The sequence below is a fragment of the Aulonocara sp. 'chitande type north' Nkhata Bay genome, linkage group LG16 (genome assembly GCF_057382095.1).
Source record: "Aulonocara sp. 'chitande type north' Nkhata Bay isolate Kocher_YH1m ecotype deep benthic linkage group LG16, A_spYH_male_GT1.1, whole genome shotgun sequence".
Lineage (NCBI taxonomy): Eukaryota > Metazoa > Chordata > Actinopteri > Cichliformes > Cichlidae > Aulonocara > Aulonocara sp. 'chitande type north' Nkhata Bay.
Window position 1 is genome coordinate 12,254,041 of NC_141359.1, and position 27,263 is coordinate 12,281,303.

Below are 27,263 nucleotides of genomic sequence, written 5' to 3' on the forward strand. Positions count from 1 at the left end.
AACTGCGGTGTTAAGCAATGCGGTTGAAAAATTTGAGTGCGCCTAACTTTTGTGCCGGTACGCCTAAATTTTTAAAGTTAGGCGTACCGGTGCGCCCATGTCAAAAAGTTAGTCTAGAGCCCTGCATAAGCACTATGTTATCATACATATTTTTCCAGGCCTTCATCACATGAAAATAAAAGAGATGTTTTAGGCCAATAGAAATAGTTCCAACATACACAGCAACTGTTTTGTATATATATAGCACTTGCTGATATGATGTAATAAACTGGATGAAATGGATACCAGTCAGTAATCTCTGTTACCTATGACAGACACAGTGGCGTGTCTAGAAAATTTTTGTTGGGGGGGCCAGGTAGGGGCACAGATTTGGAGAAGGGTGGCAGATTTAATTGGCAGATAATGTTTTAAAAAAAAATTCTACCAACCCTTAACCATAATTCAATAATCCTATAAACCTAATAACCAAATGCACTTTTAACTCTTATTAGAATGAGATTTTAACCACTACGGTGCAAAGTTTTTAGATACTGCGTTGATAAAGTACATGAGATACAATCAGTGCTTTGTCAGTGTTTACTCAGCATTCAAGGACAGCAATATTTGCATAGTATTTTTACTGACATATACTGCACATATGTTTTGGGCAAAAACATTTTTGAATATTAAAATACGAACATTTGTAGCAAACAATTGACAAATTAGCCATTCCAATGCAAAACTTTCTCTGCCTGTTAAAAAAAGAAGATAATCTTCTCACAAACTGGTGTTTGATTTTGAAACAGGAAAAAAGTGGAGAAACAACTGAAAAGACTAATATTTGAATAAAACCTGAAAGCAAGTAAATACTTTCTATGCTGCCTTATGGTAAACTTTGGTAATATTGATAAAGAACAACACTGGCTGATGATGAAATACATTCAGCTGGCATGGTGACACTGCCAGTATAACCTGCAGGGCTGGACTGGGACAGAAAATCGGGCATTTTGACTACAGACCGACCCACCAGGTATTAAAGCCATAAAGCCTTTGAATGAAAACAAACCCTGTTGTGACAGTGATGTACAGTCTTTTTGGTATATGTATGATTTCTATACATTTTACGCCAGATAAAAACTTTGGTTGTAAGATTTAGATAATTATTTAATAAAAGCTAGATATTTTAAATGAGAATAGGAAAGAAAAGTATTTCTTTGTGCCCCCTTTCCCTGTTAATGCCCTACCTGGCCCCCTGGCAAAACTTTGCTAGACCCGCCCCTGCACAGTTACCAGCTGTCAGCTACATAAAAAAGGATCCTGGTGGGTGGTCTTCACGTTTCCCTCTCACCAGATATCCAAACCGACATCATGACCAGCAGCTTTACAGCTGTGGCTCCAGCAAACATCAGCTGATACTAGAAATTAATATTAAATAAATTCTAACAACAGCCGATCAAGCTTAAACGTGCTGCTGTTGTTTAGCGCGACATCTGCTGGTTTCGTCTTTCTGGCGCAAAGTGGGCGATAAACAAACAAGAGAGAAAAGCCGATCAGCTGATCATCGATCAGTTTCATGATTGAAGTAGCAACAGGAGAGGGAGGATGAGAGAAGAGGCAGCTGTGCAGCGTAAAGACAGAATAAATCCAGCTTTGTGTCTTTTTCCATTCTAGCTGAAGTTCGGGACAAACTGCGTCTCTTCTCAGCTCAATACGAAACGTGTAATATTTTCTCTGATTGAGGGACCATTCCATTTTTTTAAGGAGCCGTTGGCAACTCTACTAACTAACCTTATGAATAAAATAAAGTTCACTATCAGTAACATCATAGCAACCGAACAGCTGTATAAAAACTCCAAGCTGGCTAGAACGCAGTATGAGTTATTGCAACTGACAGTAAAAAGTCAGCACAACGAAAATAAACTCCACCTAAACTTAGTTCATATCTGACCCAGATAGACTGCAGGTCATAACTTCTTACCTGAAGTTCAGTTCACCTGACACTCGGACTGGCGGCTGCCTCGGGGCTCTCCTCCTGCCTCCCCTTCCCTCATCCACCTGCTGCCTCTGTGGAAGCCCCGCCATAGCCACCACCAAACAACGGAGTTATTTCTACACATCGACCTGCATCTGGCCAATCCACCACCTCTCATTGTTCATGCCCTTACAAAAATAAATAAAAAATAAGTCAAATAAGCCCGATGGCCAGTCCAGCTATGTTAACCTGCAACCAAATCTGCAGCTCCATACAGCAATGTTACGACTTAGATTACATCTTATAACTCATAACTCTTATGTTAGCTCCCCTCTGTAGCATACTGTCTGAAATATTCCACGGCTGCAATAATTCTTTAAGTGTTATTTTTTCCTTGGTATTCTAATTTCGCCGAAGTTTACTAAACTCAACAAACTTAATATTACTTACCGGGACATTTATTCTGTCCTCATTTTCTTTCACCGAAAAATTGTTTCCTGCAGTGACGTCTTTCGTGCTTGGCTCTCCTACCTTTGCTAACGTGATGCACATAGCGCAGAAGCCGATGCTGCATTCACTTACACTCGGATATCTGAGCGTCACCGTGAAAACATAATCGGACATTTGATATTTGATTGAATTTTATTGTTTTGCCTTTGGGGTGGCACCTGGGGTGGCCAGTCTGGTTGGGGGGGTGGCCTGTGCCCCCCCAGGCCACCCCGCTGGACACGCCATTGGACAGACAATCTACAGAAACATGCTTGTGATTGACTGAGAGCTCTGTCTATGGCCCACAGTAGCCTGAATAAACAGCAATTAAACTGGATACTGTCTGTTTGCTGTGTACTGAATGTCAAATGATACAGTAGGATAGGCTGAGAACAAGTTCATGTAAAGTGTGCTGCAATTTTCTTCTAATATATTCTCACTATTTCCATCTGCGATTTTAGGCAAAGATTTTCTTTCTTTTTGCAAACTATTAGTAACAGTCTACATTGAATTTGAAAGTTTACAATTTCCCGGTCTATGCTGGACAATAGACTTATTAGATATTACGACATTTTGATATTTTGTCACACTGGTTAAGAATAAGTTGAGTTCAGGGCCTTTACGTTGTACACTCTAGTCATGTGTCACACCATTAATGCTTGCACACTGAAACTGAGTAGAGACAATTTTATTTTTATCCTGTTTGTGAACCTTGTGCATCATCATCATCATGACTATGGTGAGATTTGTGCTGAGATTTCAGCCAAACATTTACTTTTGAGGGAATAGTATTGTATTTTTTTAGTACATATTAGTTCATGTCATTGTTTATTAAATTTACGTAAATATTCAGTAATAAATATCAAGGTTTTTTTTTGATCATATGACAAAAGAAAATGATACTTTTTCAGGAATATTTTAACTTGTTACTACTGTAACGTAACAAAGTCATATTAAAATTAATCAACTAATTAATGCCAACATGTTCTCGTCAATCTGAAAGCCTCATGTCACTTTAAATGAAGGTTATGTGTAAGTACAGTAAGGAAGATCTGTAATCACTCATCTGCCTGCTTTCAAATTCAAAAACTTTTAAAGCACTTTCAAGGGCCATTTTCAAACTTTTCCAGCACAATATCCCTCCCAAAAGAATGTATGTTTTCGTAGTATAACCTCTGGAAGACGATGTGAAGGAAAAGGAAAAGGTTGCCTTGTATGCATATTGTGTATAAACTCAAAATGCACATCTCACTTAAAAATTAAGATGTGCAAATGTGAACAAATCAACTTGTTAGAGATATTCATCTCCTGTTGAAAAAAACCCCAACCCCACAAAACAAGAAAACTGCACCAAACACCATACAATAATTTACATTAAGGGCAAATTAATAAGTCTCAATTAATGCTTCTTGACACACAAAAATAGGAGACAGATGTTTGTTTGTATTTTTAAAGTTTATTCCTAATACACAGATATAATATAAACAGTATGATATTTACTTATTGACAACTTCGTAGACTTTGTAACTAATTTTATTTCTCTATCTGATAAGAAAAAAAGATAAATGGTGAATGCAATATAGTTTCAAGCTGTTTTAAGCACCACATCTGAAATTCAAGCACTTTTCAAACCTTAAAAAGAGACAATATTAAAATCCAGGCATTTTCAAGGATTTCAATTGCCCATATGAAACCTGAAATAATAAGAACAAATAATTTAATTTCATAGGGACTATTACCAGTTTAAAGCAGTAATCTTCTAGTTCTATAGTTTATGAAAGCAGATCACTTCATAACATCGGTAACAGGTTTGCACGTGTAATCTTGGACACTTTTAAACCCAACCCATCCTGGCCGATTGAAATACTACGCCATCAACAATGGACAGGACGCTCACCCGAGGCATACAACAAAGAAGTGCCGGGCTAAACGCGCTGTCGTTCAGAACAGACTGAGGCAGCAGGCAGATATGGCTCTGTCTGAACTACATGATGTGCTGAGTGCATTTCAAAACAACACTAATAAAGCAAACCTCAGACAAGTCATGCCGAACTTTCACCAACGTGTCACGTGTCCGACGAGGGGAGACAGGATATTGGACCATTGCTACACGCCATACAAGCAGGGCTACAAGACTGTTTCACACCCGGCTTTTGGGAAGTCTGACCACAACGCCATTTTCCTCAACCCGAAGTAAAAACAACACATACGGAGGGATGAAGTAACCACGAGGGAGGTGAAACTGCGCAATCAGAGTGACACTACAGGACACGCATAACGATGTAGACTGGGACATGTTCAGAGCATGCGCAGTCGACATCAATGAGTTTACGGATGTAGCAGTAAGCTTCGTAAACATGCTAGCAGAGGAGATCATCCCCACTGCGAGAGTCGTGACATTCCCATACCAGAAACCCTGGGTGGACAGATCGATCCGTGCTGCAGTGAATGCCAGGACCGCCACCTACAAAGCAGGTGTCGCCACTGGCGATATGAGCGCCTACAAAGCGTCCTCATACGAACTGTAGTGTGCAGTGAGGGATGCCAAACGGCGGTATGAGGAGTGTGTGGAGTCTCGCTTCAGCCAGGGTGACACACGAAGCATGTGGCACGGACTACGCACAATCACAGATTACAAAGCCAGGGATACTTTGCCGACCAGCGCTGTCTCTGCATTCACCAACGAGCTGAACCAGTTCTACGCCCATTTCGAGGTTAGCCAGGTGGCTAATGCTAACTACTGCCTGACAACTGAGGACGGTGACTTCATCAGAGAGGGACCAACAATCATCATCGCAGAGCACGACGTCAGAGCGGCGCAGAGGAGAGTGAGGGCAAGGAAAGCGGCAGGAGCAGACGGAATCACTGAAGGTGTGTTCACTTCGATTTTCAACAAATCCCTGGCTAAGGCTACGTCCACACTAGCCCGGATAGTCTGAAAACGCTCCGCATCCTCACTAGTGTTTTCAGTTGTTTTCAAGAGTTGGACGTCAACACTAAAATGGCCGAAAACGATGATGTTGCAGTTCTAAAACTGCTGTCCGATACCGTCCACCATCTTGATTTAAGTGGCCACATGACTGCATCATATGACCAACATGTGTCATCGTTTTCGAGTGTCTCACTGAGACAGGACAGCTCTGTTTTGAAATGTATGCGTTTTCGAGAGTGTTTTCAAAACGCTGTGTTTTTCCTTGGGGAAAACGCCGTCTCAGTCTGGATGGGAGGCCAAAACGGATAGAAAACGATACGTTTTCAAATGAAAACACATTAGTGTGGATGTAGCCTAAGTCTGTGGTCCTCACATGCTTCAACACTAGAATTACTGTCTTTTTTATTTTAGATCCAAGGCAGGCCAAACCTTACAACCTTCAGAAATGCCTGCCGTATCTATACAAAGTATCCCACACATTGACTGACCGGCAAATATGAAAGACACACATTCAAAATATATGGAAACACAAGTCTGTTTTATTTATAAAAAATTGTGTGAAAACAGAATGAAAAGTTGCTAATACAATGACATGAGTGGCATTGAGATTTCTGGTGCCAGTAATCAAAGAGACAATGCCTCGAGATACATTAATTTCTATTACGCAACACCTTTGATTTGATGACAAGGACACGTGGGCAGAACGGGTGAAAACAGACAAATTTGCGGCGATCTCTGACATCTGGACACGCTTCAACTGTGTTAACAGTTTCACTCCAGGAGAACACATGACCATAGATGAACAGCTGTTTCCTACCAAGGTTCATTGTCCATTCATACAGTATATCGCAACCAAGCCAGACAAATTTGGGATCAAGTTCTGGATGGCCATGGATTTGGAGACCAAATATGTCTCCAATGCATCTCCTTACTTGGGAAAGGACTCCAGTAGTCAGAAGGGAGAGAGGTTGGCAGAGAATGTGGTCATGAAACTGATGGAGCCATTTTTGGATGATGGGAGAAATGTCACAATGGACAAATGCAAATGCAAATGTTGCAGACACACACACACACACACACACACACACACACACACACACACACACACACACACACACACACACACACACACGCAGCAAATCTGTCTTTATTAGTCCCAGAAGTGGAAAATCTGCGTTGTCATTGTGGACAGTGCAAGACAAAAGCAGGAAAAATAAAAACTGTACCGAGAGTACAGTATAAAAAGTGCACTACACAAGGCCAGCCGCTTGAAGAGGTATACCAGAGAGATCGAAGGCAGGAGAATAAACCAGCTGTTCTCCACAGAACCAGCCAAAGTGTACTCTCAGTGGCAGGGGAACAATATGAGAACAGCACCACCAAGGCTGGAGACGGAACAATACTGGAAGACCATATGGATCCAGTAACCATCACAGTGGCAGACATCAACAAAGGGTCTCCAATATGAAGAGTTGGACAGCACCAGGTGCCGACATGGTTCACTCCTACTGGCTGAAGAAGGTGACTGAACTCCACGAGCGCCTGCCAGCACAAATGAACCAGCTGCTAGTTGACAAGAGACACCCAGCATGGCTAACCGAAGGCCGGACAGTCCTGATCCTCAAGGACCCCCAGAAGGGACCGGTCCCCTCCAACTACCGACCAATAACCTGCCTCAGTACTACATGGAAGCTCCTGTCAGGCATCATATCGGCTAAGATGAACAGGCACATGGGTAAATACATGAGCGGGACACAGAAAGGAATTGGCAAGAATACCAGAGGCGCAAAACACCAGCTACTGGTAGACAGAACAATCAGCCGAGACTGCAAGACCAGACTGACCAACCTGTGCACTGCCTGGATTGATTACAAGAAGGCCTATGACTCAATGCCCCACAGCTGGATACTGGAATGCCTAGAATTGTATAAGATCAATGGGACCCTAAGAGCCTTCATCAGGAACTCAATGGGGATGTGGCGTACAACACTAGAGGCCAACTCCAAGCCCATAGCACAAGTCACCATCAAGTGCGGGATCTACCAAGGAGATGCTCTGTCCCCACTGCTGTTCTGCATAGGTCTGAACCCCCTCAGTGAGAGAGGAGAGGGAACAAAGAGAGGGAAGGTAGTCAGAACTGAGGGGATTGAACTACCAGAAGGCAACATTGCAGACATAGAGGACAGTTACAAGTACCTGGGGATCCCACAGGCGAATGGGAACCATGAAGAGGCCGCTAGAAAAGCTGCAACCACCAAGTACCTGCAGAGGGTCAGGCAAGTCCTGAGGAGTCAGCTGAATGGTAAGAACAAGATCCGGGCCATCAACACGTACGCCCTGCCCGTGATCAGGTACCCTGCTGGGGTAATAGGCTGGCCAAAGGAGGAGATAGAAGCCACTGACATAAAGACAAGAAAGCTCCTTACCATGCATGGAGGGTTTCACCCCAAGTCCAGCACCCTGAGGCTGTACGCTAAGCGGAAGGAAGGGGGCCAGGGACTGGTGAGTGTCAGCACCACAGTCCAGGATGAGACAACGAACATCCAAGAATACATTGGGAAGATGGCCCCAACTGACCGAGTGCTCAGTGAATACCTCAGGCAGCAGAAACCCAAGAAAGAGGAGGGAGACGAAGAACCATCATGGAAGGACAGGCCCCTGCACGGTATGTACCACCGGCAGATAGAGGAGGTGGGTGATATCCAGAAATCCTACCAGTGGCTGGACAAAGCTGGACTGAAAGACAGCACAGAGGCACTAATCATGGCAGCACAAGAACAAGCTCTGAGCACAAGATCCATAGAGGCTGGGGTCTATCACACCAGGCAAGACCCCAGGTGCAGGCTGTGTAAAGATGCCCCAGAGACAATCCAGCACATAACAGCAGGGTGCAAGATGCTAGCAGGCAAGGCATACATGGAACGCCATAACCAAGTGGCCGGCATAGTGTACAGGAACATCTGTGCCGAGTATAACCTGGAAGTCCCGAGGTCAAAATGGGAGATGCCCCCAAGGGTGGTGGAGAATGACCGAGCTAAGATCCTGTGGGACTTCCAGATACAGACGGACAAAATGGTGGTGGCTAACCAACCGGACATAGTGGTGGTAGACAAACAGAAGAAGACGGCCGTAGTGATCGATGTAGCGGTTCCGAATGACAGCAATATCAGGAAGAAGGAACACGAGAAGCTGGAGAAATACCAAGGGCTCAGAGAAGAGCTCGAGAGGATGTGGAGGGTGAAGGTAACGGTGGTCCCCGTGGTAATCGGAGCACTAGGTGCGGTGACTCCCAAGCTAGGCGAGTGGCTCCAGCAGATCCCGGGAACAACATCGGAGATCTCTGTCCAGAAGAGCGCAGTCCTGGGAACAGCTAAAATACTGCGCAGGACCCTCAAGCTCCCAGGCCTCTGGTAGAGGACCCGAGCTTGAAGGATAAACCGCCCGCAGGGGCGTGCTGGGTGTTATACAGTGTATATATATATATATATATATATATATATATATATATATATATATATTTACAGTGGCTTGCAAAAGTGTTCGGCCCCCTTGAACTTTCCCACATTTTGTCACATTACAGCCACAAACATGAATCAATTTTATTGGAATTCCACATGAAAGACCAACACAAAGTGGTGTACACGTGAGAAGTGGAACGAAATCATACATGATTCCAAACATTTTTTTTACAAATAAATAACTGCAAAGTGGGGTGTGCGTAATTATTCAGCCCCCTTTGGTCGGAGTGCAGTCAGTTGCTCATAAACCTTGCCTGATGAGTGCTAATGACTAAATAGAGTGCACCTGTGTGTAATCTAATTTCAGTACAAATACAGCTGCTCTGTGACGGCCTCAGAGGTTGTCAAAGAGAATATTGGGTGCAACAACAACATGAAGTCCAAAGAACACACCAGACAGGTCAGGGATAAAGTTATTGAGATATTTAAAGCAGGCTTAGGCTACAAAAAGTTTTCCCAAGCCTTGAACATCCCACGGAGCACTGTTCAAGCATGTGTAGTGGAAAACTAACACTGCACATCACTCTGAAAACACCATCCCCACTGTCAAATATGGTGGTGGCAGCATCATCCTCTGGGGGTGCTTCTCTTCAGCAGGGACAGGGAAGCTGGTCAGAGTTGATGGGAAGATGGATGGAGGTATGACTCACATCAAGTGCGAGAATGATGTCCTGCATGAATATCCTTTAGCCCCAGTGGGAGTGTGCTGTACCACTGTTGGGATGTCTTTGAATGTCTTGGACCTAGAGGTCAGCATCTCATTTTACACGGACAAAAATCTATTACAAAACTTATCTCTCTCCGCTAGCAATATACCCACAGGGGAAGAGAGGCTTTTCTCTAATTGTTTTTCCTTGGCTGCAGTTCTGAGCTGGTTATGAGTGAACCCAGCCCACATTAAGGCTCTGATCGGTGATTGGGTCATTCAGGCCCATCATTTACAAACTGCTATGTAGTGTGTGGTATTATTCATAGAGTTCTTTTTAAATTCTGGAAACAGCATGCATTTGGCACTGAAATTGAAGTTTGTATTAATGGAACATTTTAGTGTTACAACAAATAAAAGAACTCTAGCCTTCCACTACCAACTGCAGTTGAAACAAATATACAGAAATATGGATAAACGATGTATCTGCCATTTTCACAAACATTTAGCAACTAATGTTAAATAGCAACTGTTGGTTGATACACTGCAATCTAAACAGAGACTGTGAAAAACACATTTGCCACTGTGTCAGGAAGGACAAATGTGAATTTTAATATCCTTCTCAGTTGCATTTTCATATAGCAAAACATTGAAATGCCATCAAGTCTGGATCTAATATTATGTTATACAATCATCATCTAAATGAGATACAGGTTCTCTTATATCATATTAGAGGAAGAATGATTATAGTGGAATTATTATTAATTTATTATCTATCTTAATATTGTTATTATTATTATTATTATTATTATTCCCTGATTAAAAAAAACAAACATTTTTTGTGAAGAGTGTGGAAACCACTTGACCTCTTCACTTGACTTGACTGAACATGACTGAAGTTCAGGAATATAAGGTTGGAGCATTTACAATGTTTAAGAGACGCTAAATAAAATGAGGAAATCTTTAGGTGCATCTTCTTTGAGCTTTTATGTACATAAAATTCTTTTTTGTTGGAATTGCAACAGACCTCTGAACCAGAAAAAATAAATCTTATTGACATTACATGCTTTTCACAACATTTTAACTGTCTTCATTTTCCTTTAAATAAATGCAAACTTTTTGTACATTTTCAAATTGTCCACCATATCTCTTCAGTAATGCAAAATATCCAGTGAAAAGAATCTGCATGAGTGTTCAGCAGGAAGACAATCATGAAATGCTATATTTTCTCAGTGCAAAGGGCACCTCATTCCGCTCATCATGAGAAACATCCAAAAAGAACGGGAAAAAAAAGAAGAAGAAGAAAAAAAAAGGGAAGATGGATGGAGCCAAATACAGGGCAATCTTGGAAGAAAACCTCTTGGAGTCTGCAAAAGACTTGAGACTGGGGCGGAGGTTCACCTTCCAGCAGGACAATGACCCTAAACATAAAGCCAGGGCAACAATGGAATGGTTTAAAACAAAACACATCCATGTGTTAGAATGGCCCAGTCAAAGTCCAGATCCAAATCCAATCGAGAATCTGTGGCAAGATCTAAAAACTGCAGAGTGAGTTCCTGGAGCTCCTGCAAGATGTAACAGCCTCCCCCACCAGTTGAATTTAAATACAACAATGACAACTATTATAAAAATTAACCTAACAATGTGGTTCTGTTTGCCTCATCAGGTGGTGGCCTTGAGCTTGCACTGGAACGGTTCGCAGCAGAGTGTGAAGCAGCGGGAACAAGGATCAGCACCATGGGTAGCTGGACTCTCCCTTAGAGATGGGATAGGACGGCTTGCCATCTGGGAGGGGCTCAGAGTAGAGCCGCTGCTCCTCCACATCGAAAGGGCCAGTTGAGGTGGTTCAAGCATCTGACAAGGATGCCTCCTGTGCGCCTCCTGAGTGAGGTGTTCCGGGCATGTCCCACAAGGGAGGAGACCCCGGGGCAGACTCAGGACACGCTGGAGAGATTATATCTCTTGGCTGGCCTGGGAACACCTTGGTGTTCCCCTGGACAAGCTGGAGGAGGTGGCTGGGGAGAGGGAGGTCTGGGCTTCTTATGGATGGATGGATAGATGGGTTTAAAAGATAGCACTGTAAATTGCATGTGAGATGGGGAGTTTAAAAAAGTGAAACCTCAGCAGTTTGTGTAGAGAAAAAGAGCAGAAATGGAAGGATGGGGAGGTGGAGGTAGAGGTGGGGTTGGTGGTAGAGATAAGGAGAGCTCTATAAGGGAAAGCTTTGATCAGAGAGCTGCAGCAGTTACAGTTGTCTTATGATGGAGATACAGAAAGGAGTCGAGCTCTGTTTTCCAAAACTCCTCAACACTTCCTGCAGGAAGCCGGCACCTCACTGGTCCAAAGCTGTGCTCCTGAACATTGTGCTGTCATGTGTCTCTCTGATCACTGCTGCTCTAAACCTTCTGGTCATCATCTCAGTCTCTCACTTCAGGCACAAAGTTAATATTTTAAATGAAATGGATTTTAAAGTTTAGAAACACAGTGATTGATTGATAAGTGTAATGAATGTGGCACATACTTGATGTACTTTAGCAATGACTGTAATGTTTCATGTGGCTAGAAAGAATCATGTCTTTTTAAAGGAGGTCTTTTACTAATGTAAAAGACCTCCTTTAAAATGATATCAGTAAGGATATATTGAAATGATTATTGTTGAATATATATATTTTTGTCTCTCTGCAGGAAGCTTCACACACCTACCAACATCCTCCTCCTCTCTCTGGCTGTCTCAGACTTTCTTGTGGGTCTCTTGCTGATGCCATTTGAAATCTTTAGGAACATGGCCTGCTGGGTACTTGGTGATCCTATGTGTTCTGTTTATTGGTATCTGACTGGCAGTGTTGGGGAGTAACGGAATACATGTACCGCCATTACGTATTTAAAATACAAAATATGAGTAACTGTATTCCGTTAGAGGTACCGTTTAAAAAGGTGGTATTTAGAATACAGTTACTTTGTTGAAATAAATGGATTATACGGCGGTACTTTCCTGTTTCATATTGTGGCAGGCAGGGCTGGACTGGGACAAAAAATCAGCCCGGGCATTTTGACTAGAGACCGGCCCACCAGCAAAAACCATAAAGCCTTTGAATAAAAACAAATGTCGTTGTGACAGTGATGTGCACTGTCTTGTTGGTACATATGTATCAATCTAATAAACTTAAACCTACACCATCCTCCCTATTCTGGTATTCTAAACAGTAGCCGAAACCCAAAGAGTTGGTCGAGTTAACCTCCTGAACTACACATGGTGGAAACCTAAAATTAAGCCAGAGAAGACTAGAGGTGAGACATGATCATTACTGAATATTAAAAATAATAAATGACAGATTTAGTGATATTTTCATAAACTATTCATTTACCACATCAATAAACAGCATGGCAGGGCAACATATTTTTTCTAACATGGCAACCTTTAAAAAGTGAAAGGAGATAGACAGATGAGAAAGAATAAAACTTAATTGAAGTTTCTAGAAAATGTGGAAAAACACTGCCATCATATACAGTTCTTACTTCTGAAGAAATTATTTTGGGATCCTCCAAAAAAATTACTATGTACAATAATAGATTTCTATACATTTGACATCAGATAAAAATTTTGGTTGTAAGATATGGATAATTATTTGTTAAAAGCTAGACATTTTAAATGAGAATAAGAAAGAAACGTATTTTTTGTGCCCTCCTTTTCTTATTAATGCCCAACCTGGCCCCCTGGCAAAATTTTGCTAGATCCGCCCCTGCACAGTTACCAGCTTTCACCTACCAAGAAAAGGATCCTGGTGTTAATTGTCTCTCAGTAAGGACATCTCCTGGTTTCACCTTCATGTTTGCCACATATCCAAACGGATATCATGAGCAGCAACTTTACAGCTGTGGCTCCAACAAACATCAGCTGATACTAGAATGGTAAATGGTAAATGGCCTGTATTTGTATAGCACTTTTACTAGTCCCTAAGAATCCCAAAGCGCTTTACACATCCAGGCATCCATGAAAACAGAATTTATGACATTTAACGGAGTTAGAAGTTAGCAGGGAGTTAGCTCGCTAGCTTCTATCTAAATACAATATAGCATGTCCTGACTGCGGGGTTTTGGAAACAAATTAAAACGTACAGCTCTGCTATCACTTCCAACATAAATGAAGACAGAAAACTAAACAGCAGTGACGTTTGTAGGGTTACTGAAGTTTGGCTAGCTGGTATATAATGATGTGCTACGTGACCGCTAGCGACACAGCTATGTTAGCATAATATAAACAAGCTAACTTTTTTTCCTACTCGATAAAAGTTAACGTGAGTGTTCTCAGTGGTCAGGAACAAATGTAATGGCATGGCAGGATGCTGTAAAAGGACCAAACTTCAGCCAGGAGAACAACTGAGATAATCCATCCACAATACGAGGTTAGTCATTCATATACTGCTGCATGGGCTGGGCTGTAGTTACATCATAAGGTTTTAAAAACTGAGCTTAGATTTGTGGTAATAAAAGCCGAGGGAGGTCAACAGTGATCACTGACTGTTTTAGAAGCTTTTTGAGATCAAATAGAAGAAAATACATAACATTAAACATGTTAACAACACAAAAGCCATATTAAACGCAGACTACTTTAGGCCCGGAAGTAGGATTCGTCGCGTCATCACTGAACAACTGGATAGGCAGAATGTAGCATCATGGGCAGTGTAGTCCGTGCTGCAGGGAGAATAGACTGCCATACTCGTTATGTGTCTGTGAGCGCGAGGAGGGAGCAGTGGCGTGTCTAGAAAATTTTTGTTGGGGGGGCCAGGTAGGGGCACAGATTTGGAGAAGGGTGGCAGATTTAATTGGCAGATAATGTTTTAAAAAAAAATTCTACCAACCCTTAACCATAATTCAATAATCCTATAAACCTAATAACCAAATGCACTTTTAACTCTTATTAGAATGAGATTTTAACCACTACGGTGCAAAGTTTTTAGATACTGCGTTGATAAAGTACATGAGATACAATCAGTGCTTTGTCAGTGTTTACTCAGCATTCAAGGACAGCAATATTTGCATAGTATTTTTACTGACATATACTGCACATATGTTTTGGGCAAAAACATTTTTGAATATTAAAATACGAACATTTGTAGCAAACAATTGACAAATTAGCCATTCCAATGCAAAACTTTCTCTGCCTGTTAAAAAAAGAAGATAATCTTCTCACAAACTGGTGTTTGATTTTGAAACAGGAAAAAAGTGGAGAAACAACTGAAAAGACTAACATTTGAATAAAACCTGAAAGCAAGTAAATACTTTCTATGCTGCCTTATGGTAAACTTTGGTAATATTGATAAAGAACAACACTGGCTGATGATGAAATACATTCAGCTGGCATGGTGACACTGCCAGTATAACCTGCAGGGCTGGACTGGGACAGAAAATCGGGCATTTTGACTACAGACCGACCCACCAGGTATTAAAGCCATAAAGCCTTTGAATGAAAACAAACCCTGTTGTGACAGTGATGTACAGTCTTTTTGGTATATGTATGATTTCTATACATTTTACGCCAGATAAAAACTTTGGTTGTAAGATTTAGATAATTATTTAATAAAAGCTAGATATTTTAAATGAGAATAGGAAAGAAAAGTATTTCTTTGTGCCCCCTTTCCCTGTTAATGCCCTACCTGGCCCCCTGGCAAAACTTTGCTAGACCCGCCCCTGCACAGTTACCAGCTGTCAGCTACATAAAAAAGGATCCTGGTGGGTGGTCTTCACGTTTCCCTCTCACCAGATATCCAAACCGACATCATGACCAGCAGCTTTACAGCTGTGGCTCCAGCAAACATCAGCTGATACTAGAAATTAATATTAAATAAATTCTAACAACAGCCGATCAAGCTTAAACGTGCTGCTGTTGTTTAGCGCGACATCTGCTGGTTTCGTCTTTCTGGCGCAAAGTGGGCGATAAACAAACAAGAGAGAAAAGCCGATCAGCTGATCATCGATCAGTTTCATGATTGAAGTAGCAACAGGAGAGGGAGGATGAGAGAAGAGGCAGCTGTGCAGCGTAAAGACAGAATAAATCCAGCTTTGTGTCTTTTTCCATTCTAGCTGAAGTTCGGGACAAACTGCGTCTCTTCTCAGCTCAATACGAAACGTGTAATATTTTCTCTGATTGAGGGACCATTCCATTTTTTTAAGGAGCCGTTGGCAACTCTACTAACTAACCTTATGAATAAAATAAAGTTCACTATCAGTAACATCATAGCAACCGAACAGCTGTATAAAAACTCCAAGCTGGCTAGAACGCAGTATGAGTTATTGCAACTGACAGTAAAAAGTCAGCACAACGAAAATAAACTCCACCTAAACTTAGTTCATATCTGACCCAGATAGACTGCAGGTCATAACTTCTTACCTGAAGTTCAGTTCACCTGACACTCGGACTGGCGGCTGCCTCGGGGCTCTCCTCCTGCCTCCCCTTCCCTCATCCACCTGCTGCCTCTGTGGAAGCCCCGCCATAGCCACCACCAAACAACGGAGTTATTTCTACACATCGACCTGCATCTGGCCAATCCACCACCTCTCATTGTTCATGCCCTTACAAAAATAAATAAAAAATAAGTCAAATAAGCCCGATGGCCAGTCCAGCTATGTTAACCTGCAACCAAATCTGCAGCTCCATACAGCAATGTTACGACTTAGATTACATCTTATAACTCATAACTCTTATGTTAGCTCCCCTCTGTAGCATACTGTCTGAAATATTCCACGGCTGCAATAATTCTTTAAGTGTTATTTTTTCCTTGGTATTCTAATTTCGCCGAAGTTTACTAAACTCAACAAACTTAATATTACTTACCGGGACATTTATTCTGTCCTCATTTTCTTTCACCGAAAAATTGTTTCCTGCAGTGACGTCTTTCGTGCTTGGCTCTCCTACCTTTGCTAACGTGATGCACATAGCGCAGAAGCCGATGCTGCATTCACTTACACTCGGATATCTGAGCGTCACCGTGAAAACATAATCGGACATTTGATATTTGATTGAATTTTATTGTTTTGCCTTTGGGGTGGCACCTGGGGTGGCCAGTCTGGTTGGGGGGGTGGCCTGTGCCCCCCCAGGCCACCCCGCTGGACACGCCATTGGGAGGGAGAAAAAGGCGAGTGGAAAAGTACGAGCTGTTATGAGCAGAAACGGGAGCTGGAAGCATGTAAATATAATAATAACCACTGCAGCCAAGAAGAGTGCCTGATGAGCCAAGTTGTAAGTAAGCTATTAAAACTCGACTGTACACTTTGTTTGTGTTTTCCTCCGAAACAATAAGTTCCGTTGGAGCAGCCTTTCAACACCTCTCTCTGTCTCTCACAAGCAGAGTTGACCCAGACAACAAAGTAAAGCTATTTTTCGGCCACAAGCCTGACACGACCCGAATTAGCCAGAGGTCCCTTTACTACGGTTCGGAGCCGCGGACCTTCAGTAACAGTAATAAATCACACAGCAATAGTACATAAATATGGAAGAAATATAGTATCATCAGAATTCAAGTATTTTTAGACATTGAATTTATGACACTGAATTTTTATCCTCCAAATTTCCCTGCAAAAATATTCACCTGCAAAAATTCACCTGCAAAAAATTCACTTGCAAAAATTCACCTGCAAAAATTCACCTGCAAAAAATTCACCTGCAAAAATTCACCTGCAAAAATTCAACTGCAAAAGTGATGAACTTGAATGACCCAAGCCAGAGCAATCAGCACTAGATCGAGTCCAGCGGCTCTCAGCCAATTAAATTACTCTGTTTGATCACATGACACCGTTAGCCAGCAGCTTGTCTCCTAAAAGAGAGCTGTTTAAAGGTGAGTGATTAAGTTTTTCTCCTAAATAGAGATCATTACAGAACGCCTAGTCCTACTTAAAATCCCATTTATTTTTATTTTATTTTATCATCTACTCGAACTAAGGAAAACGTTTGACTAACTCAATTTCCACGCCTCCCCTGCCTGACTGCAGAGGCAGTTTTGAATTTAGGAACAGCAAGATGGAAGTGGCGAACCCTGGCGATTCTCCGGTAATTATATTGTTTTTTATCTTCAAGTTTGTCTTTTGAAACGTTAATTTTATTTAAATCCGTTGCTCACGTATAAAGTACACAGACGGGGTCTTTGCTCAACTCGTCTGAGGCGTGTCTCACTAAGCGCTACATGCTAGCATCCTGCTAACCGAGCTACCCTTTACATGCTGTGCTTTAGAAAATAGGATACTTGTTAAAAAAAATACTTTTTTGCAGGTGAATTTTTGCAGGGAAATTTGGAGGATAAAAATTCAGTGTCATAAATTCAATGTCTAAAAATACTTGAATTCTGATGATACTATATTTCTTCCATATACATAAATGTAGCTGTAAAATGTAATCCAAAGTATTCAGAATACGTTACTCTCATTGAGTAACATAACGGAATATGTTACAGAATACATTTTAGGGCATGTATTCTATAATCTGTAATGGAATACATTTTAAAAGTAACCTTCCCAAAACTGCTGACTGGCAACATTGCCTTTGCCTCAACAGGGAACATAGTTCTAATATCAATTGACCATTATGTGGCTTTTTGTCCCCCTCTGCATTACCCCACCAGAATTACTGTGGCAAGAGTCAAACTTAGTGTTTCTCTGTGTTGGTTATTTGCCATTTTCTACAGCAGTCTCTATATGAAGGATGTACTGATAAAGCAGGTATAATTCCTGCTATGGAGAGTGTGTGTTTATCATTAATGATATTGCAGGGATTTTTGACACGGTTTTATCTTTTTTTTGTTCCAGTTCCAGTTATCGTAATTCTGTATATGAGAGTGTTTGTAGTGGCTGTGTCTCAGGCTTGAGCCATGCGCTCTCATGTTACAGCTGTCACACTGCAGCGTTCATTGAATCACACAAACAAATCTGAGTTGAAAGCATCTGGGACTCTTGGAATTCTTGTAGTTGTGTTTTTAATATGCTACTGTCCATTCTTCTGCTTTTCTTTTGGTGTAGAAGACATGGTCAATAATCCATCTACATTTTTTGTGATCATGGTCTTTTACTTTAATTCTTGTCTAAACCCTTTGATCTATGCCCTGTTTTACCCCTGGTTTAGAAATGCTGTAAAACTGATCATCACACTGCAGATTTTCAAACATGAAACTAGTGAAGCCAACATACTGTAATAAGACTAATTAGACAAAATCATGCTCCCATAATATAGTAAACCTGTAACTTCATTAATCTATTATCTACCCTAGAAATGTAAAATTGCTTTCTACTGTATCATGATGCATGCAATTAAATTTATCTGAACATCCTGTTTATCTACAATGTTTATCCAATTTACTGGATTAACTATAAATTCAGTGCAATCAGTGTTAGCACATTTGTATTTATTTCTGTTCTATTCAAAACACAGACAGATAGAAAATTGCAAATTAAATTTATTTGATTACTTTTTTCTTATTTAGGTAGAAACATTACAAATAATTTTTATGTGAAAACTGTCATTTGTTACTTGTATTTAAGTTTAAGAATAAATTAGCTTCAGTACTTTAGATAAGATTAGATAAGATTAGATAAGATAAGATAAGATAAGATAAGATAAGATAAGATAAGATAGAACTTTATTAATCCCTCGGTGGGTTCCTCTGGGAAATTCGATTTCCAAAAAGCACAGCACCGACAGAAGTTACAGAGTTACAGAATATTATACACACACACACACACACACACACACACACACACACACACACACACACACACACATATATATAAATACAGAGACAAATATAAATAAAATATACGAAGGGGATAAATAGAATAAATAGGAATAAAAATAAAAATACAAGTGAATTGCACATTTCAAGTATTGAGTCTATTGCACTGTTGACTATTTACAAAAAGTATTGCACAAGGTATTGTACAGTGAGGTGAAGAGGCACTACAGCTTAGTTGTTCCCCCCTCCTTTGTCCTCCTGTTTCCCCTCCCTCTCCCCTCCAGAGAGGAGTTAAACAGTTTGATGGCGTGTGGGACAAAGGAGTTTTTAAGTCTGTTAGTTCTTGTCTTGGGGAGAAGCAACCTGTCACTGAACAGACTCTTCTGGTTGTTAATGGCCGTGTGCAGAGGATGCCTGGCATTGTCCATAATGTCCATCAGTTTTTTTAGTGTCCTTTTCTCTGCCACTGTCACCAGTTTCTCCAGTCTGGATGACTCCCTCTTTGCTGTGCTGCTCCCCCAGCACACCACAGCATAGAAAAGTACTCCAGCAACCACCGACTGGTAAAACATCCTCAGGAACTTCCTGCAGATGTTAAAAGACCTCAGCCTCCTGAGGAAGTACAGTCGGCTTTGGCCTTTTTTATACAGGTGCTCTGTGTTGCATGACCAGTCCAGTTTGTTGTCCACCCACAGCCCGAGGTACTTGTATGTGTTGACCACCTCCACCTCCTCCCCCTCTATCTGAACCGGCAGTGGACCTTCTCTGGACCTCCTGAAGTCCACAACCAGTTCCTTAGTCTTTGAGGTGTTGAGTTGCAGGTGGTTTGTGTGACTCCATGCGACAAAGTTCCTCACTAGACTTCTGTACTCCTCTTCCTGATCATCCCAGATACACCCCATGATGGCCGTGTCATCTGCAAACTTCTGAATGTGGCATAATTCAGAGTTGTAGCAGAAATCAGAGGTGTACAGGGTGAAGAGAAGAGGGGACAGCACAGTTCCCTGTGGTGCTGTGGTTTATGTATTTTTCTCATTATTGTATCTAAGTTTTCATACATATGACTGCTCTAATTAAATAATTAAAAACATTAGCATGCACATTAACAGGTTCCTATGTATTGCATGTACGGTTCTGTAAATGTAGCTATCAGCCGCCCACTGAGGCCCACTCTTTCGATTACACAGCATTGCCCAATTTGTAAACAAAGTGACCCATTGGAGGCTTCTGCAGCCACAACCAGCATTCGATGGGAGGCTGAAAATCATCCACAGGTGATCTCTGTAACAGCTAGAGAAGTCAAGTGGCCTGGATGCGTACAGTAGCAGGTGAGCGAGTCAGGGATGCTCAGATGGCAGCTACTATTTATAGCAGCACCATCTAATGTGATTGGCTAGTAGCAGGATCAACAAGCCAGTATTGAAATATAATATTCATTCTGCTACATTGGCTAAACCCAGAGATTGCCTGATTTGTTTCCCCGGAGGAGGATAAGCGCCAGTCCACAACAGCCCCGGTTGTGGTCTCCATTTCAACTTGTGTTAAAAGTGTAGACTGCAAACTATATGCCAGTTTAATTGTGTTGACAGGGCACATAAAACTAGAGTTTTGATAGAAAATACACACGAAACAATAAAAACAGCCTTTTCTAAGCACAGCGCTCGAAAGCACAAGGTGCTTGTGACAAAAGACAACCAATGGCCATTAGGTGACATCAAGTTAACACAGATGATATTCTAGCCCTACACCAGACTCTGCAGCAAGGACGTGGGCTCTGCCCTATGCTCTCCTGGCAAAACTATTGAATCAGCAGGCAGTGGCATCTGAAAGGGCCGTGGTTTCATTGATACAGGGGGATCATCTTTAGTTGAGGTCCAGGCTTCAAGGAGGGTTATATGCTCAAGCTGCCTCTGGTATGTTCTGCAGAAATGTGTTTAAAAATAACTGAGAGTAACATACGTTCAGTTCAGATAAAATATAAAGAAGGTTTGAAGTTCTGAGAAAATTTAAGCTGATTAATAAAAGACCCATTGTCGTTTATCCCCGCTTTTGCTTCCTTTCCCTTCATCAGCTGCATCGCTTGCTGTTCCCAACAGTGCATTGCAGGAAGACAGCAAAAAGGAATCATCATCTTTTGATAGTGCAGTGGTAGTAAAACAAACAATTAAACAAATAAAAGTAAACTGCTATAAATTACAGGGAGCAATAAAATAAACTAATAACTCTTTTAGATAACGTCCCCACCTACACAGGTATTTTTGAAAATGCAGCTTTTTCTATGCGTTTGGACCTTTCATTCACACCTAAACGGCGTTTCAAATCACCAAAAACTGAGATTTTTTAAAACTCAGTTTTTGCGTTTACGTGTGGAGAAGGAATTGGGTGTTCGTCACGCAACGTCAAAGGTGTGTGCCTTTTTTTTACATCACGCTGTTTACATGAGAAGAATTTCTACAATGGCGGATACAGACAAAATACTGTTACTGTTAATCTTACTATCTGCAGGTTTTACACGCTTACATATACACATGCAGTTACTGTCCCTCCATTTAGAAAGGCAGAGGCGTCATGGTGTAATTATTTTAGGTGTAGTTGCTTTTTTTCTGTGTAATAATATTCAACATTGCTATCAATACATTTTTCAAAAAATGCCTCTCTGTGCAAAATGGGTTCAAAAACAAACAACTGTGGGATACTGTTGCTGTGATTTGGACAGAGGGAACAAATCGTGACAGGATCAGCCTGATATTGTTAGTATCCCACTGTGACTTTACTGTATAAAGAACCAACATCTCCAAAGTGTCAGGAGAAGTTAGTCAAGAAGTAAGAAGTGTTTGTGAACTAAAAATCAAGAATGTGGGATACTGTTTGTCCGTGATTTGGGCAGCCCAGTGCGTGCTCCTGACGTAGGGAAAACTAATTCTGTTGGGAATTGATCAGTGGTCTTTGATCAGTGGTCTTTGATCAGTGGTTGTTGATCAATGGTCATGAGAATTTACATAATTATGATGAAGGAACTGACCTCACAGCCCATTGTTCCTTCAGTGGGCTTGTTTCAGTCATTATGCAAATGTACTGTTGATAAGATTGGGGAAACCTGCAGTCAGCTGAGACTGAAGAAGTCACTTGGATGAGTGATGAAACGTTTCTCCCACTGAAAACACTACGTACAGATGAACAGAATCAACTTTTGGATATTTACTTACCTGGACGATTGAGGATGCATCAAGACGACTCACAGACATGCTTCATATTTAGCTCTATACAATGGTTTTTTTGTTTGTTGGCCAACTATTTTCTTATTCACAAAGGTTATATGGAGACATTTTGGTTATTGCCACAGACTCATTCTCTTACTACGGATGGAGGATGTTGCGGTTTTACAACCCATGGACCAAGACTCAATATGTTCACTTAATATCAAATTGAGACTCACTTGTGTTTAAGCCTCTCACACACCCACACTGCTCTCCTCCAGCTTATATCACCTCTGGAGGGTAATTGGTGATAAACGAGGGCAGATGAGCAGCAGAGAGAAACACGGGGAGGGGCAAGAAAGAAGGGGGGGGGGGGGGGGGGGGGACAACACCATGCCCACACACTTCCACAGCCTCACAGGATGTAACAGGTTTCCTTTAAACTACACATGTAATGCGGATGTGAGAGAGGCTGTGATGAAGTCCAAGAGTTCTTAAAGGACGTATGTGCTCCGGTCCAGAAATTTGTATGAGATATTGGACACAGGTGGTAAAGTGCTGTCACACCCTGAATAAATTGTCCTCTGTTGTTACAGATATTGTTTCAGTTATTCTTTGGTTAGCTGACATATTGGTTACATAATCATATTGTTTATCAAATCAAATCAAATTAAATCACTTTTATTGTCACATCACATTGGTACAGCACATGTGAGTGAAATTCTTGTGTGCGAGCTTCACAAGCAACAGAGTTGTGCAAAATACAATAATGTAAACAAGCAAAATACAAGAATGGCTACATCTGAAACTAATAAATATATGTACAATATATAATAGTATATGCATTTCTGGATGTGTATACTAAATATTTTTCTACGTGTGTGTGTGTGTGTGTGTGTACACATATTTTACAAATTAAATAGAGTAAACAATAAATAAAATATATAAAAATATACAGAGTTGAGACATGTGCAAAACAGTGGCATTACTGTACAGTATGGAGTGCATAATGTTAAAGTTCCAGTAGTGAAGCTGAGGTGTCTATGACGTGTTCAGCAGTCTGATGGCCTGATGGAAGAAGCTGTCTCTCAGTCTGCTGGTACGGGACCGGATGCTGCAGAACCTCCTTCCTGATGGAAGTAGTCTGAACAGTTTATGGCTGGGGTGACTAGAGTCCTTGATGATCCTCCCCGCTTTCCTCAGGCAGCGCTTCCTGTAGATGTCTTGGAGGGAGGGAAGCTCACCTCCAATTATCCGTTCAGAGCACCGCACTACTCGCTGGAGAGCTTTGCAGTTGTAGGCGGTGCTGTTGCCATACCAGGTGGTGATGCATCCAGTGAGGATGCTCTCAATGGCACAGTGATAGAAGGTCCTGAGGATGCGGGGGCTCATGCCGAATCTTTTCAGTCTCCTGAGAAAGAAGAGGCGCTGCTGCGCCTTCTTCACTGTTTTGTTTGTGTGTACTGACCACGTAAGATCCTCAGCCAGATGTACACCAAGGAACCGGAAGCTGCTCACTCTCTCCACAGCAGCGCCGTTGATGGTGATGGGGGTGTGTACTTCTCTGCACCTCCGGAAGTCCACTATCAACACCTTTGTCTTTGCGACGTTGAGTGTGAGATGGTTGTCTTGACACCAGTGGGTCAGGGCACTGACCTCCTCCCTGTAAGCCGTCTCATCACCATTGGTGATAAGACCCACCACTGTAGTGTCGTCCGCAAACTTCACAATGATGTTGGAGTTGTTAGTGGCTGTGCAGTGGTAGGTGTAGAGTGAGTACAGGAGAGGGCTCAGTACACACCCCTGTGGAGCACCAGTGTTCAGTGTGATGGGGGATGAGGTGATGCTGCCCAGTCTGACCACTTGGCGTCTGTCAGACAGGAAGCTAAGGATCCAGCTGCAGAGGGAGCTGCTCAGTCCTAGATCCTGCAGTTTCCTGTCCAGCTTCGAGGGAACGATGGTATTGAATGCTGAGCTGTAATCTACAAACAGCATCCTCACATACGTGTCTCTCTTCTCCAGGTGTGACAGGGCAGTATGTAGTGTCAGGGCTATGGCATCATCAGTGGACCTGTTGTGGCGGTATGCGAACTGTAGAGGGTCCAGTGAGTCGGGTAGTGCAGAGCAGATGAAGTCCCTGACCAGCTTCTCGAAGCATTTGCTTACGATGGGGGTCAGGGCTACAGGTCGCCAGTCGTTCAATGAGGAGATGGTGGAGGATTTGGGTACAGGGACGATGGTGGCCATTTTGAAGCAGGCTGGGACTACATACAGAGAGAGGGAAAGGTTGAAGATGTGTGTGAACACTCCAGCCAGCTGAGCCGCGCATGACTTGAGGACGCGGCCGGGAATCCCGTCCGGACCAGTAGCTTTGCGTGCGTTCACCTTCCTGAAGCACCTCCGCACATCCTCCTCAGACACAGTGTGCGCACTGATGTCATCCGCGATGCGCACACTGTCCGGTCTCATGGTGTTCGCTGTGTCGAATCTAGCGTAGAATACGTTTAGATCCTCACACAGAGAGGCCGTGGTCTGCGGTGTGCTGGTTTTCCCTCTAAAGTCTGTGATCGTGTTTAGTTCCTGCCACATACTCCGAGGGTTGTCAAACTGTTGCTCCACCCTGTCCCTGTACTCACGTTTGGCTGCTTTGATCGTCTTCCGGAGTTGGTAATGTGCGTGTTTGTAGTCCGATGTGTTCGCGGAGGCAAAGGCGGTGCTCCGTGCCGCGTGAACATCTCCGTTAATCCAGGGTTTTTGATTTGGGAAGGATTTAACTGTTCTGGATGGGACGACATCTTCCACGCATTTCCTGATAAATCCGCAGACTGAGTCTGTGTACTCATCAATGTCCCTAGCAGCCACGTGAAACATTTCCCAGTCCGCGTGATCAAAACAGTCCCGCAGCGCAGACTCCGATTGGTCCGTCCAACAGTGCACCGCCCTCCGGGTTGGAGCTTCCTGTTTCAGCTTCTGCGTGTAGGCGGGCAGGAGCAGGATGGAGCGGTGATCTGATTGGCCGAATGGGGCGCGGGGGAGGGCTTTGTACGCATCCCGGAAAGAGGTGTAGCAGTGGTCGAGTAGCCAGTCTCCACGAGTGTTAAAATGGATGCGTTGGTGGAGTTTGGGTGAGACTTTCTTCAGGTTTCCCTTATTAAAGTCCCCGGTCATGATAAACGCTGCCTCTGGGTGTGCGGTTTCCTTGCTGCTGATCGCGCTGTACAGTTCCCTGAGTGCTCGGTCAGTGTCGGCTTGTGGGGGAATGTAAACAGCCGTAATAATCACTGCTGTAAATTCCCTCGGTAGCCAGAATGGCCGGCACTTAATCATCAGGTACTCCAGGTCCGGTGAGCAGAAGGATTTGACCGGGTGCACGTTCGCATAATCACACCAGCTGTTGTTGATCATGAAACACACACCACCGCCTCTGCTTTTCCCAGTAAGATCCTGTGACCTGTCCGCGCGATGCACGGAGAACCCCGGTAGTTGTATTGCGGAGTCCGGTACCTTGTCCGATAGCCAGGTTTCTGTGAGGCAGATCACGCAGCAGTCCCGCATCTCTCGCTGGAATGAGATCCGTGCCCGAAGCTCGCACAGCTTGTTCTCCAGAGACTGCACATTAGCCAGTAATAAACTGGGTAACGGTGGTCTGTTAGTGCGCCGTCTCAGTCGAACCAGAACGCCAGATCTTCTCCCTCTGCGTCGGCGTTTGCGGCCTCCAGGGCCAGAGAACAAAGGCGTCTCAGGTGAGATGAATGGGGGGTCTGCAAACGGAGCGTCCGTGTTGCAAAACTTGAATTCCGGAAAGTTATAAGAAAGACCGTCTTTTATGTCCAGTAAGGTTTGTCGGTCGTACACAAGGAGACATGTGCTACTCGCGAAAAAATGAAGGAAAAGTAAAATTAAACACAGAAAAAAGCTGTTGCTTGGGGGAGCTCGCGACGAGGCTGCCATACTCGGCGCCATCTTGGACATCACATCACATTATCAGAGGAGAAGTGAGAATTTTATTATACTGGAGCCTAAGGTTAGGTGCAATAATACTCAACCGTAATATTAGCTTATAACTGTGTTGTCAGTTAGCCAGTGTTGTGTCAAAAAGTCATGTCTTCCATAAACTAATTTCCGGTATTTGTCAAAAACTGCTATAGACAACTTTTTGGTCTATAATATGTGAAACATATGTCAAATGTATCCCTCTCGGGTGACATCGAGTCATCTTGTGCCACAAACAACATTCCTGTAACAAGGTAGAAACTGCAATCAGTTTTTGGCAGTGATGTTTATTTCTCATTTATTCATTTGACATTAAAATTACTTTTAAAGAGTAATCTGTCCAAGAGGACAGTAGAAATTGCAACAAATATAATAATCATTCTGCAAACATATTTTAAGTGGCCCAAAAGGACTGGATTAGTTTTAACGTAGTTACAATAACACAGAGTTATAAATGTACTTAAAAGATGCAGGGGCGGTCCTAGTCTGTTTGGTGCCCTGTGCAAACACTCCCTCTTCTGGAAAAATGTGTCTGTACTCCAAATTTCTCTCCCATGTTTTCCATAGTGGTGAATCTCTCTTGGATGGAAGATACTGCAGCATCAACAACAACATTAAAAAAAGGTCACCTCCAGCTCTTTGGGGCATCACTCAATGGCTCACCAAATGACTCGTAAGAGAAGTGCTGCTTTGTAGATCTCAGTCTTTTCTGTTGCAGAACAGCCTCTATGTTCATGTCCTGACACATATCATTGGCTGACATTTGTGCAGCTGATTAGCCTGTTGCTCTATAATTGCGGAGACCTCTTTCTGTCTTTTTG

The 27,263-nt window shown here is 42.5% G+C and overlaps 1 pseudogene; it reads left to right on the forward strand.

Annotated features, from left to right (window-relative positions):
- Positions 1–11,797: 11,797 nt before the first annotated feature.
- LOC147311102 (trace amine-associated receptor 13c-like) lies at positions 11,798–18,715 on the forward strand (annotated as a pseudogene).
- The last annotated feature ends 8,548 nt before the right edge of the window (positions 18,716–27,263 follow it).